We start from the raw sequence: 14,265 nt of genomic DNA on the forward strand, positions 1-14,265 counted from the left end.
AATCTGTTCATCATATAAAGCAAATGTGTCTTTTTAGAAGACTTGGATTAAACCAATTTCAAAGCTTGAAGTAATGATTGCCTTGAAAAAATGAATGGACCATTTTTTTTTTATATTAACATATCTATATGGCAGTATACAGTATGTGGTAGTTTTGCCAATGGTATTGAAAATGATTAGACGTCATGAAATCAAAAATGACCCTACTTACTTTTTTAGTTCACATTACTAGTTTTGTGGTGAACAATTGAACCATGCAAGTCAATACACTGGGGAAAAGATTGTCTGCCGTCGCTTCCGCTCTGGAATGGCGTTCTGGCTCTGATGATGTCAGTTTGACTGCTTCGGGAGAATCCTCTTGTTAAGTCATGACGTAAGGACTGCTGTTTCCGGGTCCAAGCCTCTACTCATTTCACTTGAGAATACTATCTCAAACAGCCCTTTATGAACAATATTTAATTAATATTACATATTTAAGCTAAGCATTTAAAAATTTGCAGTGCACACTACAGTCGCCGTGCTCACAGTGTCTCAGACACTAATATTTTAGCTGAATCACTGTCAGGCTATCTATTTCAGTATGGAGATAAAGGTTAGGGTTATCATTTTTCAGTATTACATGACATCGTGAGTGTGTATATGCACAGTTTGTTGTTTTTTGGGGGGCGTCTGGCAGAACGTTAGGACCCAGAAGTGGTGAAGCATGATGTCAAACGTAACAAGCAGATATTCTTAACCACTCCTATCCAACCGTGAATCTGCAATGAGCAAGAGGTGGAGTGGAGGTTCACCACAATAAAACCCCGCCCTTTATTCAATATTCCGTTTCACTTGGAAATACATCACAACACTAAAGTCAGTTCCAACTTCTGGTTCACGGGTACTTCGATATTGATATTTTTCAAGGTATTGAAGTTAGAAATTCCTGTATCATGACCTGTATCATTCACGTACTTTGTCAATAAGATAAAAGTGGGTTTTGTTCAAAGTCTATTATCATAGATCTTTGATATGAATATTTTTTGGTAATTCATTAAATATCGCTGGCTAAAAAGTAACTAGTAACTAGTACTCCGAGTAGTTTTTGAGAGGAGTACTTCCATTGCGTTTGTTGCTGTTTTACATTAGGTTTAAATATACAGGAGTGTAAAATACTTGAGTAATTACTGTACTTAAGTATTATTTGGGGGTATTTGTAATTTATTCAAGTACAATTTAAACTGCCTACTTGTACTTGATTACATATTTGAAGAAAAAACAGTACCTTTCACTCCTTACAATTTTGTTTGATCTTGAAAAGTACTCATTACATTTTTGCATTATTATTCTAACTAATGCACATTAAATATCAAGCACAACACGTTTCAACCTCAGTTATAACTTTTATCAGGTAAATTTCTGGCTTCAAAAGTTCACTATCAAATCTGAGAAAGCATACTGAGGTACAGTATCAATGTTGCTTCATGAGAGTTTAAATTCTATTTATATTTCAGTGGACATGATTGCTTTATTAATTAAATGTTACAACTCTCCAAAAAGTGTTTCAATGAACAATGTATGTTAAATTAACTGTAAATCATGTTTAGTGATGCTCTTATTAAGGAGTGGATGAGTCGTATTATAACAATATACTGAATAACACTTAGGACTGTCAATGAATAATTTTTTCTAACAAAGATTTTTAGCCCATATAATGCAAGTGTATGAGACCACTTCAAAAACCATACAAAGTTAATACAACGGTCAAATTTAAAATGATTTTACGGCACAAATTAACATTGTTTGGTGGACGAGTATTTTGTATCTCTGCCTACTCTGGAACTTTATTCCCAAACACACCCGTGACCTCTCATCACTACACGATTTCAAAACCCACCTTAAAACACCTTTTCAAAACAAAAACATGTTTTTTTTCCTCTTGTTTCTGTGATTCCTGAATGTTTGATCTGATCCTCGTTATGTATTACATGTTTATTGTTATACATCTGTATCCTTGCTGACACATTTATTTTCTATGTTATGTATGTAAAGTGACCTTGAGTTTTTTTGTTTTGTTTTTTTAAGTGAAAGTGACGTGACGTGGCCAAGTATGGTGACCCATACTTGGAATTACTGCTCTGCATTTAACCCATCCAAAGTGCACACACACAGCAGTGAACACACACACACCATGAACACACACCCGGGCACCTCAGTCGTGGTATTGAAGGTGGAAGAGAGCGCTGTACATTCACTGTACAATCCCTGCCGGTACGAGACTCCAACCCGCAACCTTTGTGTTACGAGTCCAACTCTCTAACCATTAGGCCACGACCCATATAGGGTCACACCTATCGTTAACAGGGTTGTCATATTCACTTTGTGTAGTTTTTGAAGCTTCATCTTTGGACATGCCGTACACTTGCATTATATGCAGAAACATGGATTTTTTTTTTCTAAAACACTTTGTATTCATCTAAAGAAAGAAAGTTGTATGGGAAGACATGAGGGTGTAAAGACTGTATTTGTTGTGTTCCACTGTGCTACATTTTAATTGTTGTTGTTGCACTAGATTTATGTTTTTGACCTGCATCCTTTGTGTTTTGTTTTCTCCCTTTAACCAAAACAAGAGTTAAAAGCGGAACTAAAAAATACACACATTTCGGAATGTCTTATTATTTGGTTTGTCTGTCTTTTCCTTTAAAAGGGTCATATGATGCGATTTCAAGTTTTCCTTTCTCTTTGGAGTGTTACAAGCTGATTGTGCATAGATAAGATCCCTGAAGTTGCAAAGACTAAAGTCTCAAAACCAAAGAGATATTCTTTATCAAAGTTAAGACTCTGCCACGCCCCCCTAAAACTTGAAAAATAATGTGTTTTTTGAACATTAAAGCATGTCAACATATTCTGTTACACCAAATACACAAAATAATGATCTTTAAAAAAGCATAATATGACCCCTTTAATGACAGCAGCATTTGAGCTGCATTAATGCCACAAGTTTTGTAAAAACTGATAATGTTCTCCAGCAAGATTTTAATATCTTGAGCTTCAGTAGAAGCAAAAACATCTGACTGTCTGTACAGAGTCACATGATCAGTTACAAATGTTCTTATTTGATTAGTGCAGAACGTAGTGCTCAATTTCTTTATCATTTCTTTATCATAACACTTCTGTGTTTGATTTTCAATAACATGTTGACCCTGCTGAATAACAACAGTAAATATATATATACAAAAAACATATTTGTGCTTGTGTTATTTATAGGGTCATTATGAAAAAAGACAGTCTGACTAAGATTATTGTGCCTGCAGAGTAGCAATTCTCTCATAGAACACTTCTAGCTCCTAAAACACAGGCTAAATACATATGAAAAGAAAGATTTTTATTGGGTCAAAATAATGATTGAGTAGGTCAGAAAGCATGACCACCTAGTGCCAGGTCATATAAAAGAACAGACTGTGCAAAACACTATAAATCCCTCTGCCTCTAGTAAATAGCTTTAATACACCCGAGGCGCCAAATCACTTGACCTGTGTTAGCCTCAGCGTTTGTGAACTTTCTGCTTGACTGAATGTTCCGGACCCACCCCCTCTCCTCCCATTCTCTTGCTGTCAGTCCAGGTAATAGTCAAGGCATAATTAGCAGCACGCTCACTTGATACTTATTTTTTCTGACTCCAACCTTGGGCACACTTTGAGGACTTAATCAGGTTGTGGCCTGGACTTTCCTCTCCACTCTTATGTGATTCATTGAGTGGTCATTGGGGATGGATCTTCAAAGGCACTAAGACGGGTGTTATTTTATTATAAATGGTTGTATTGGTGTGATATTCATCCCATTCCTACTTCTTAAGATTTAAGATTATCTTAAGAAGTACTAATGAATCATTTTTAGTATATTAAGTACAAAATTAATATTAAGCACACCGACATTTCCTGTCATATCTCCACTGTCCTATAAAGAAAAAGTGCAAAAATGCAAATTTTTCCACCTGAGATGGCTGGAAACAGCTTATTTATGTGCTTTCAGTAAGGTCTGGAAAAATTTCCCGATTGATTGCGATGTTCATTTCAATGATTTTTCAAGATTCTTTTGCTCTATGCCTTTTAAATGTTTCAGGCCAATTGCAAAGGAAGTAATATCTTACCTGAGTTATGAATGTGATTTCACTGTGATGCAATGGCTACAAAGTCATCGCAGGCAGCAAAACAAAGTAAGCAGAAGGCCACCAGTGCAGCCTGATTCCCGAAACAAATGGCAGTTCTTGTTGTTGAATTTACCGCGTGACCCGTGTAGACAAATTTTTTAAACGACTCTCATCATGAGCCGGTAATTTTTACTTAAAAATCATAAATTGCAACTACAGTGGGTACGGAAAGTATTCAGACCCCCTTCAATTTTTCACTCTTTGTTATATTGCAGCCATTTGCTAAAATCATTTAAGTTAATTTTTTTCCTCATTAATGTACACACAGCACCCCATATTGACAGAAAAACACAGAATTGTTGAAATTTTTTTACATTTATTAAAAAAGAAAAACTGAAATATCACATGGTCCTAAGTATTCAGACCCTTTGCTGTGACACTCATATATTTAACTCAGGTGCTGTCCATTTCTTCTGAGCATCCTTGAGATGGTTCTACACCTTAATTTGAGTCCAGCCAACCGTTACTTATCTCTCCCAACATTTCTGACTGCAGGACATAGCAACTTGTCCAAATCCCGAATCAAATGACTCTTATGAATTGGTTCTTTTTAATGAATCAAAAACATACACCGACCATGTAGCCTGATTTTTCGGAACAAAAGATTATTATGAGCTAGCTCTTTTTAGTGAATCAAAAACATACAGCCCGACCAGAGTATTCCGATTTGAATCAAATGACTCTTATGAGCCGCTTCTTTTTGATAAATCAAAAACACACAGTGCTACTCCAAATGAGCCTTTTCTAACACTGCACTTTATAATGTTTATGATAGACTATCTAAGCTATGAAATTTACCCAAAATAATTCAAATAGAACCATTTGGGACTTTATGAATTGAAAGCAAACTGAATTGTGTAATATGTAACGATCCCCAGCCCTGTAGACCTTTCTGTAGGTGGAAAACAAATTATTGTTTGTCAAAGAAACATAGTCTTGAAAAATGTACCCTTATTAGAAGTTGTAGGTACTTGAAGAAGCATGTCTGTGAATAATGCCGCCCTCATATAGGTAATAATGAAGGAACATTTATATAAACCAAAGTGAATTATGTGATGTTTATGCAACATTGCGTAAAAAATGTTGCATCTCTTTTACTAAATCCATTTTCAAAATGTCATCACCCCCCTAATTGGTACATTAAACTACGTGTGTTAGGTCAGCTTTATAGACATCAGACAGGCAGAGGACAGTTGGCACGGCTTTGAAAAAGTTCTAACAGAGCAGCATTCATTTCAGAGAGCACACACAGTACAGGCCTCTTGTCCAGCGGGTTGGCCATTGGAAATAAAGACACAGTATCTAGACATGTCCACAGAGAGCTAAATCCACAGGCAGTCGTCCCAGCACAGGAGCTCCCAGCTGCCTGGCGAGCTTTACCCCCCACACGGTCTCTGCTGTCCCACAGGCTACGTCAGCGACCAGACTACGCCACCTCTCTCTCCTCACTGAGAACCAAAAACAAACTCTCTCATCAAAGACAAACCTGTTCCCTCGTACCTCACACATGTTCTTCGACAAGCAAGTGGGCTGAAGCAAGCTAAGCACAGCACATCTTTTTAAGCCCCGCTACAGCTGGGAGCCACTTGTGGGTTCATATGGGCCGCTGGTCAAGGGCCAGCCGTCATGGGGCATCCAGGCTCTTTGGCCAGGCCGAGACCTCAATATCATATTGCTTGTTCTCGCTCTGAAAGGCTTTGTGAGGAGCTGGGGGGTGTGACTGTGTACTATTATATCACCGAGCACTAATTACACCAGCACTGCTATCCACAACAGGGCTCGACAGCCAAACATGTTGTCTCACGCTCTACTCCAAACAGCCCAGCTCTCAGCGCTAGTACTGTAATATGACTAATATATGTGGAATGCTTCAGAGTTTGTTCAGTGTGTGCTACATAATACAATTAACAGTATCGCAACTGCAGTTGTTATACAGAATGGAGATAATGATGGATCTGGTGCAACAAAAGTGGCTCAAAAAATTAAGTCTCGTCAGGATTGAGAGATTACTAGTATTTGCAAAAGGAGGTATGATGAACTTTTGTTACAGCACAGTAAAGATGAGACTTTCTCTTGACAAACGGACAAAAGACTCAGTAGGTAAACTAATTATATTTTCTTTGACTCCATTGTAATTTTTTCCTAATTCAGAATATGATGAAAGAGGTCGATGTGTACAAGAAATTTGGCAGAATATCATTTTATAATGTTACAAGCTAGTCAATAAAATTATACGAACTTCCCTTTTATGCCAATAGGTGGCAGCGAGTGACTTTATGAGTGAGTCAAAACTAGGGTTGCAAAAAGGTGGAAATTTTCCACCCCTTTGCAGAATAGTCAAAACACAGTTCATTCAGTCTTTATGACTGAGTTATTGAATCATTGACTCAACCAATTCGCAGCACTGCTACTTGCTCGATAGTCTCAGGCACTGTCAACACAAACGCGGGTATTTCCAAAACCACAGCTTTTTCTATGTGGTTTGGCCATTTGTCCACACGCAAACGCAGCACCAGGTAATTTTTGAAAACTCCTGCCAGGGTGAAGATTTTCAAAAACTCCAGTTGCAGTGTTATCGTGTAGACCGTGAAACCAGAGATTTTGGCTTGTGACGTGGGAGCATGCGCTGGAGCATGCACTGTCATCTCCGCCTACTGGAAAATTTTTGAGGCTTCTGATTGGCCAACATGGCTTTACGGTTGAGATTATATCGCCACCTGTTGGCTTGGCATGCTCTTGACAGTGCTTCATAGCATGCTTTTGCGTTTTCATGTGGACTGAGATTTTTTTTTAAATGGAAAAGGAAAAACTTTGTTTATAAAAATACCTGTGTACGTGTGGACATGGCTTCAGCCTCAGACGTCACGCCTATGGCTGAACGTCTGATGCATATGGCACACAAAAATGGAAACACTTCAGGAGTTTCAAAGTCGTCATCAGATTGGTTGAATTAAACAGGATTTTCGGGAGACATGTGTGTCGTGCTCTTTAACGTTCCGCCTGGAAACAAAGATGCCGTGACGCCAAACCCCCTCATGAAAGAAGAAAGCCATCGTGTTTACAACTTTGACGACTAGCGTTTATCAGGATCAACTAAACGCTGGATTTTCAAAAGTATGTGAAATGTTTCAAGTTCGCGGCATAGAATCTTTAAAATACGTCTGAGAGTTTTAAACACCGGTCTGTTACTACTTTCTCGGATACACGCTCTGTTTTGGTTTTGTTTGGATCTGTTTTTGTCGGTGGAGCAAAAATAGACAAAGTAACTAGCAACAGTACCCAAAATGTAAGTTACCAATATAAATTTAATGTGTATAGAATTTTTTTTTTTTTAAAGCTATGCTAATTATTCAGAAGTACAGAAATCTTGCTCATATTATAATGTTTAAATATTTTTAAACAAAATGCTTTGGAGTTGACTGCCTTAGGGATAGTTCACCCAAAAATAAATTTTACCTCTGATTTACTCCACCATCCTAGCTGTAAAACACTTCTTTCAGACGAATACAATCAGAGTTATATTAAAAAATGCCCTGACTCTTCCAAGCTTTATAATGGCAGTGAATGGGGTTTAAGATTTTGAAGTCCAATAAAAGTGCATAAATCCATCATAAAAATGTCTCCACATGTCTCCATATTTAAAACGTAAAAAATTGAATGTCTAGCTTCCGCTAACTGTCCTACATGCGTTCCCAAGAGAGTGGCGTTTCAGCAGATGATGTAGGACGTAGGCGAATGTGGTGACGAATGCAAAAGTGATGATTGCAGAAGCACAGTGGACAGACCAAAGCAAAACACTGTTCACGAATTAGAAGTACAAAACAAGAATTTGTAAAGAAAAATGTTGGAGGGCTTCTTTGATAAGCCAAGAGGAGACTGATTTTCCTTTGGTGTAAACAATTCGGAAGACTGGCCCATGAAAGTAAAGGAACAGGGCTAGAATAGATGCTTTTTAGCAGTTTGACATGGTGAAAAATGGTACTATATGAGAGTCCACCCAACTCTCAGTATGAGAGTTTTCTTTTTGTGCTGAAGTATTTTAAGAGAGGGTGGTGTGAAAGAATATTTACAAAGCAAACACATAGTGATATTGTTGAGCCTAACCACAGGATGGGGGAGGAAGCGGGCATTGAGGGGAGATAGAGGGGAAAAGAGAAAGATGAGGGCATGTAAGCGAGAAAGAGATGCTGCTACACAGTCAGACTGTCTGGCTACAGCAGGATCCCCAGCACTCAGCATCACATGATTCCAGAGGTCAGAGGTTATCCCAGCTGATGAATATCAGGCAGAGGCCAGTAGCACTCACTAAAGAAAAGGAGTTGTTTTCACTCCCAGAGCCTGGAAAGTTTATTTCAGGAATATATTCTGCCAGCATGAGATTGTAAACCTGTCCCACATTGGGAAAATGATGTCCACAAATGTTCTTTTTTTCTCTCCAAGTGGTATTATTTAGCAGCTAGAGTATATGCAGGGGGGGGGTTTTCCCGTTAAAAGCATAAATGCAGTCGGAAAAATAAACATACATGTAAAAATAAAGATAAAAACATTTCTGCAAAAAAATAATAAAAAGGAGATGTGCATTGTAAACTATACATTGTTTACTAGTGTTTTCATGTTTTTCTCATTCAAAATGTAATGTTTAATTCAATGTGTTACTCACTGTTTCTTTGTAACTGTTTGTGAACTTTACTAGCATTTTTTGAGTGAAAATTGCTTCTACACCATTTTTTTCAGTGTATTCATACTTTTCATACCAAATAATTACCCTGTTTTCCTAAAATTAATACATCAAAATTCAAGCTATGTTAACAGAATTATGACAGGAACTTCATACAACACCTTGCACCAGAAAAATAAACATACATGTAAAAATAGATATGAAAACATGTGATAGCTGTATATTGCATGTGTAGCTTGATGGCCCTTTCCTCCATATCCCTTATATTAATATCAGAATTAAAGTTATGTTAATAGAATTATCACAGGCACTTCATTTAACGCCTTGCACTGGATTTTGAGGAAAGCCCTCTGATTATTGCAACCATGTGGCGAGGACGGCCGCATTATGAGCTGCAAAGCTGGTACAAATGGAGAACTAAGCCACAGCCTCAATATATTCTCACCTGACTGTGATCTCACATTCAACTCTGTGACTGAGAAATCTACTCCAGTATGTTGAGGAAATGCGGCCAGCCGGCAAAGGTATGCCAAAGTTAAAAGGTGTGCAAATTATGAGTTTGACAGGTCGAATATATTTCATTTTCATCCCTTTATCTTTCACGCAAGACACAGGCCTCATCGCAGCAGGGGCCGAGAGGCATCGACAGAGGGAAGCTGAGTGACTCTCCATTCAAATGCACGGCAGACACCCCATCATCACCCAGCAGAAGATCGCTTTCCTAAAACGAGCCTAAATGGAGGTATTGCTGTAATGGCTCTGATATTTTTGACATTTATGAGCTCTATAACAAGGAGCGGATTGAGTGATGGCGCTATGGCTGGCTGAGAGGCCGAAGGGGGAGTTTGTGTGTATGGGGGCTGCACAAAGCCGTGTCAAACCACACCACATACCATCACCAACGGGAGAATGAGAAATCCATTTGGATTGTTGACATTGAACTTTATGAACCAGACAAGGCAATATTTCAGATTTTTCTCCTTCTGGCTGTCTCCATCTCACTCCTGTGTTACTCCTACTTCTCTCTGGAGTAACCTGGAACTCATAAGCAACTGTTTCAAAAGAAAAGCTGAGTTAATGTCTATAGGTTGATCGCTGGTTGTAAATGCCGTTTGAAAGCAGAAAGTATCTTGAAAAAATATTGCTTCAAAACTAATGATGTTATAATGATGATAAAAAACATTAAATATGATATAAAATAATAATAATAATAAATAAAAATAACATTTAAAATGCCTCTGGGAACACTTGAGCAATTTATCAGTGTTTGTAAAGGTAATTGAAACAAACTATGCAAATATGCTTTCAAATATGTCTTTTAAAAATATGTCTTTCAAAAACAACTTTGTACCCAAAAGTGAAGGAATTTGACTAAACCACCTTTTGTTAAAACAATATAAAAAATAAAGTAAATTCTTAATTAAAAGATTAATTCACTTCCAGAATAAAAAATTCCTGATAATTTGCTCACCCCCATGTCATCCAAGATGTTCATGTCTTTCTTTCTTTTTTCTTTTTTTCTTAAAGAAATTAAGGTTTTTGAGAAAAACATTCCAGGATTTTTCTCCATATAGTGGAATGAGAGCAAATGGGTTGAATGTCCAAATTACAGTTTCAATGCAGCTTCAAAGGGCTCTACATGATCCCAGCTAAGGAATAAGGGTCTTATCTAGCCAAACGATCTGTCATTTTCTGCAAAAAAAATTTACAAATAAAAAAATATAAAAAATTTTAACCACAAATACTTGTCTTGCGCTATTCATACGTCCTACGTCATCCACCCGGAACTGCTTGCGTGTACGACAGTTAGTGGAACTTAGAGAAAACTTTTTTCGTTTTTAATGTTTTAAATATGGATCTTTTTCTTACAAAAGCACATCGAAGAATGTCATATACACCTAGGATGCCTTGAGGGTGTGTAAATCATAGGCTAATTTTCATTTCTGGATGAACTAACCCTTTCAGTTAACAATCACAGGTAACCAACCATATTTGACCTTCATGGGTCATTGAAGTACAGGTCTTATGTTGACAATGTGATTATTTTTGAGCAGAAATTTGTTTACTCCATCATCCAGGCAAGTTCAGCATTGCATTTTCCCATCGGTCTGTCGTGGGGAACCACAGCCCCTCCACTTGTCTTATCACTCAGAGCTGAGATAATAGGGGCAGATTTACTCTGATTAGTGCTATTAGTTCTATCCCTGTCTCCTCATCACAGATGCTTGACATGTTTCTCATAACGGCCCAGCACTGTGGCGCTGAGCAGAGAGCATGACTGATGGCTGCTCCTGGACACTGGAGGTCTGTGGTAAGTCACAGCCTGACCATTCTACATAAATAACATCCAGTGATACATTCATTAAGTGGAATAAGTTTATACTGTGGCCTAAATGGAGTTGTTAAACAGCATACAGTATATGAAACATTGTCGATGACTAAAGCTAGATGGGACAGTGTGAGAAGGGCCACGTTCCAACAAGCATATTGCGTCTGGATGCCTGACTCAAATCTGTATGTGCAATTGTCTCTAATTGTGACATTGATTCGGGGAGATCTGCATTCTTCAGCCCCTTACGGTTTTCCAGTGTGGGTCTCGGAGTCTGGGGAACCATTAACACGATACCAATCTAAACCAATGGCTCCAGTTCGGGCCTCCCACGGTCTCCGAGGGGCAACCTGTCCAACCCCGAAGTACCAAAATCCCCCTCCCCCCTCGGTTTTTGTGGACAGAAGGGCATTAACGTGAGCAGTGTGTCATTGACAGATGCGTGTCAGAGCCGGAGCAATTATGAGTACGCTCTCAAAGACAGCCTGTGTCATCACGTCTCGCAGTCGCCATTCTGAAGTGAGCATGCCCAGCCGCTGTGCGTTTGTGGGGTAATTAACCTTATGATGCTGCTAGGTGATTCATAATGTATCTTCACGAGTCTTTCCTCAGGGTGTTACTTTGCAGTTTTGGAGTCTGAGAGATTATGAAAATGGAGATGAATGCCAGATGGAATTGTGGTTGTATAACTATTATAACTTTGTAAATATAAGATGATTTGTATTTACTTATGTAAAATCACACTGCACTCTAAAACAAAGTATGTAACGTTTTCTCAATTCTAAAATTTGTCAGCATAATGACATGATGAATAATGAAAAAAACTGTTTGAAACATCCATAATTTCTATATTTTTAACAGAAATAATTAAGTGTCATTAAAGTGAATATCTTTGGTAATAGAGCAGTATTTGGGTAAACTATCAACATTTTAAAAATGTCACACTTTAAGGAGTAAGTATTCAAATGTAAAAAAAAAAAAAAAAAAAATTTTTTAAACAAAAAATGAAAATGGTTTGACTAAAGTGGGGGAAAAAAGTATTTAGTCAGCCACCAATTGTGCAAGTTCTCCCACAACTGTATGTATATATATATTTACCTTTATAATATACAGTGGGTACGGAAAGTATTCAGACCCCCTTAAATTTTTCACTCTTGGTGTGTGTGTGCATATTTACCATAATATATACCATAATTTATATATATATATATATATTTTTTTTTTTCTTTGCCAGGTGCTTTTTTTTTTACTCATTTTATTTAGTTTAGCAATAGTTAGGATTAGTCCAAACAAGATGTAACGCAAAAAAATAAATATTTAATAATAAAAATAATTTTAAAATAGCATGCGATATTATTATTATTATTATTATCATTATCATCATCATCATCATCATAAAAGTTATGGAAAGGTACTTCTAAGGTTGCCTGTTGAAATGTGCACATGGTGAGTTTCCCTTGAATTTACCTTCAAATGTATTTGTTTACATAGGTAATTCACATGTGTTATTACTAGTGTTACATTGTTAATGTTTGTGTGACAAATTATTATATAAAAAAAAAAAGATTTAATTATATAATGTTTAGATTTGAGTCTTAGTATTGTGTGTTTGAGATGCTATTCATGGCAATATGGGAAATTCATATTCATAATATGTTACTGGTGTTCAGTGTTGGGGGTAATATATTACAAGTTACGCAAGTTACGTAATCAGATTACTTTTTTCAAGTAACTAGTAAAGTAACGCATTACTTATTAATTTACAAGAGAATGTCTGAGTTACTTTTTCAAATAAGTAACGCAAGTTACTTTTTTTTTTTTTAATGCATTACTTTTAAAAGTAACTTTCCCCAACACTGCCGGTGTTATTGTCACTTGTGTTACAACCGTTGCTTCATTTATTAAATTAAATTAAATTAAATTTAAATTAAAGGGTTAGTTCACCCCAAAATTCAAATTAGACTGTGTTTTACTCACCCCCGAGGCATCCTAGGTGTATATGACTTCATTCTTTCAGACAAATCCAATCGGAGTTATATTAAATATTATCCTGGCTATTCCAAGCTCTATCATTGCAGTCAGCAGGTGTTGCAGTGCTTCAGTCCAAAAGAAGTTAAATAAAAAGCGCCCATCTATAAAATAAGTGTCTCACACGGATCCGGGGGGTGAGCAAAGGCCTCCTGTAATCACTTGAATCTAGCTTGCGTTCACTGTTGTAAACGGAAGCAGTTCCGGGCGGATGATATATGGAGGTCGGCTTTGTGCATGCGCCGCTCAGAAGTGACGCACGCGGACACACAGTGGACAGATCAAAACAAAACAATGGTCACTAATTATAAGTACAAAACGAGGATTTGTAAAGAAGAATGTAAGAGGATTTCGATATAAGCCAAGAGGAGACTGGTTTTCCTTTGCTAAAATAAGGAAACTTTGCTTCCTTTGCTTCTGTTAACAAACGTTGGTTTTCACGAGACTCACTGGCGCATGCACAACGCTGACCTCATATGTCATCCGCCCGGAGCTGCTTCTGTTTACAACAGTGAGCTCAAGCTAGATTAAAATGATTATTACGTTTTGAATATGGATATTTTTCTTACAAAAATGCATCGATTCGCTACAGGAGGCCTTTGTTCACCCCCCTGGAAGCGTGTGAGACACTTTTTTTATGGATGGGTGCTTTTTATTTCACTTCTTTTGGACTGAAGCACTGCAACACCCGCTGACTGCAATGATAGAGCTTGGAATAGCCAGGACAATTTTTAATATAACTCCGACTGGATTCGTCTGAAAGAAGAAAGTCATACACCTAGGATGCCTCTGGGGTGAGTAAAACACAGCCTAATTTTCATTTTTGGGTGAACTAACCCTTTAAGAACAAAAATCAAGTTGTCCTTTGTGATTAGCAGTAATGTCAAAATATTAATAAATACTTACCATCTGGTTTTAATGATCCTGGAAATAAGGTAAGCAGTTTTCACAGCCCATAATGGTAGGCACATCTTTCTATCCTCTCTCTCTCTCTCTCTCTCTCTCTCTCTCTCTCTCTCTCTCTCTCTCTCTCTCTCTCTC

This window comes from Sinocyclocheilus grahami, unplaced genomic scaffold, assembly GCF_001515645.1.
Source record: "Sinocyclocheilus grahami isolate Dianchi unplaced genomic scaffold, SAMN03320097.WGS_v1.1 scaffold137.1, whole genome shotgun sequence".
Taxonomy (NCBI): Eukaryota; Metazoa; Chordata; class Actinopteri; order Cypriniformes; family Cyprinidae; genus Sinocyclocheilus; species Sinocyclocheilus grahami.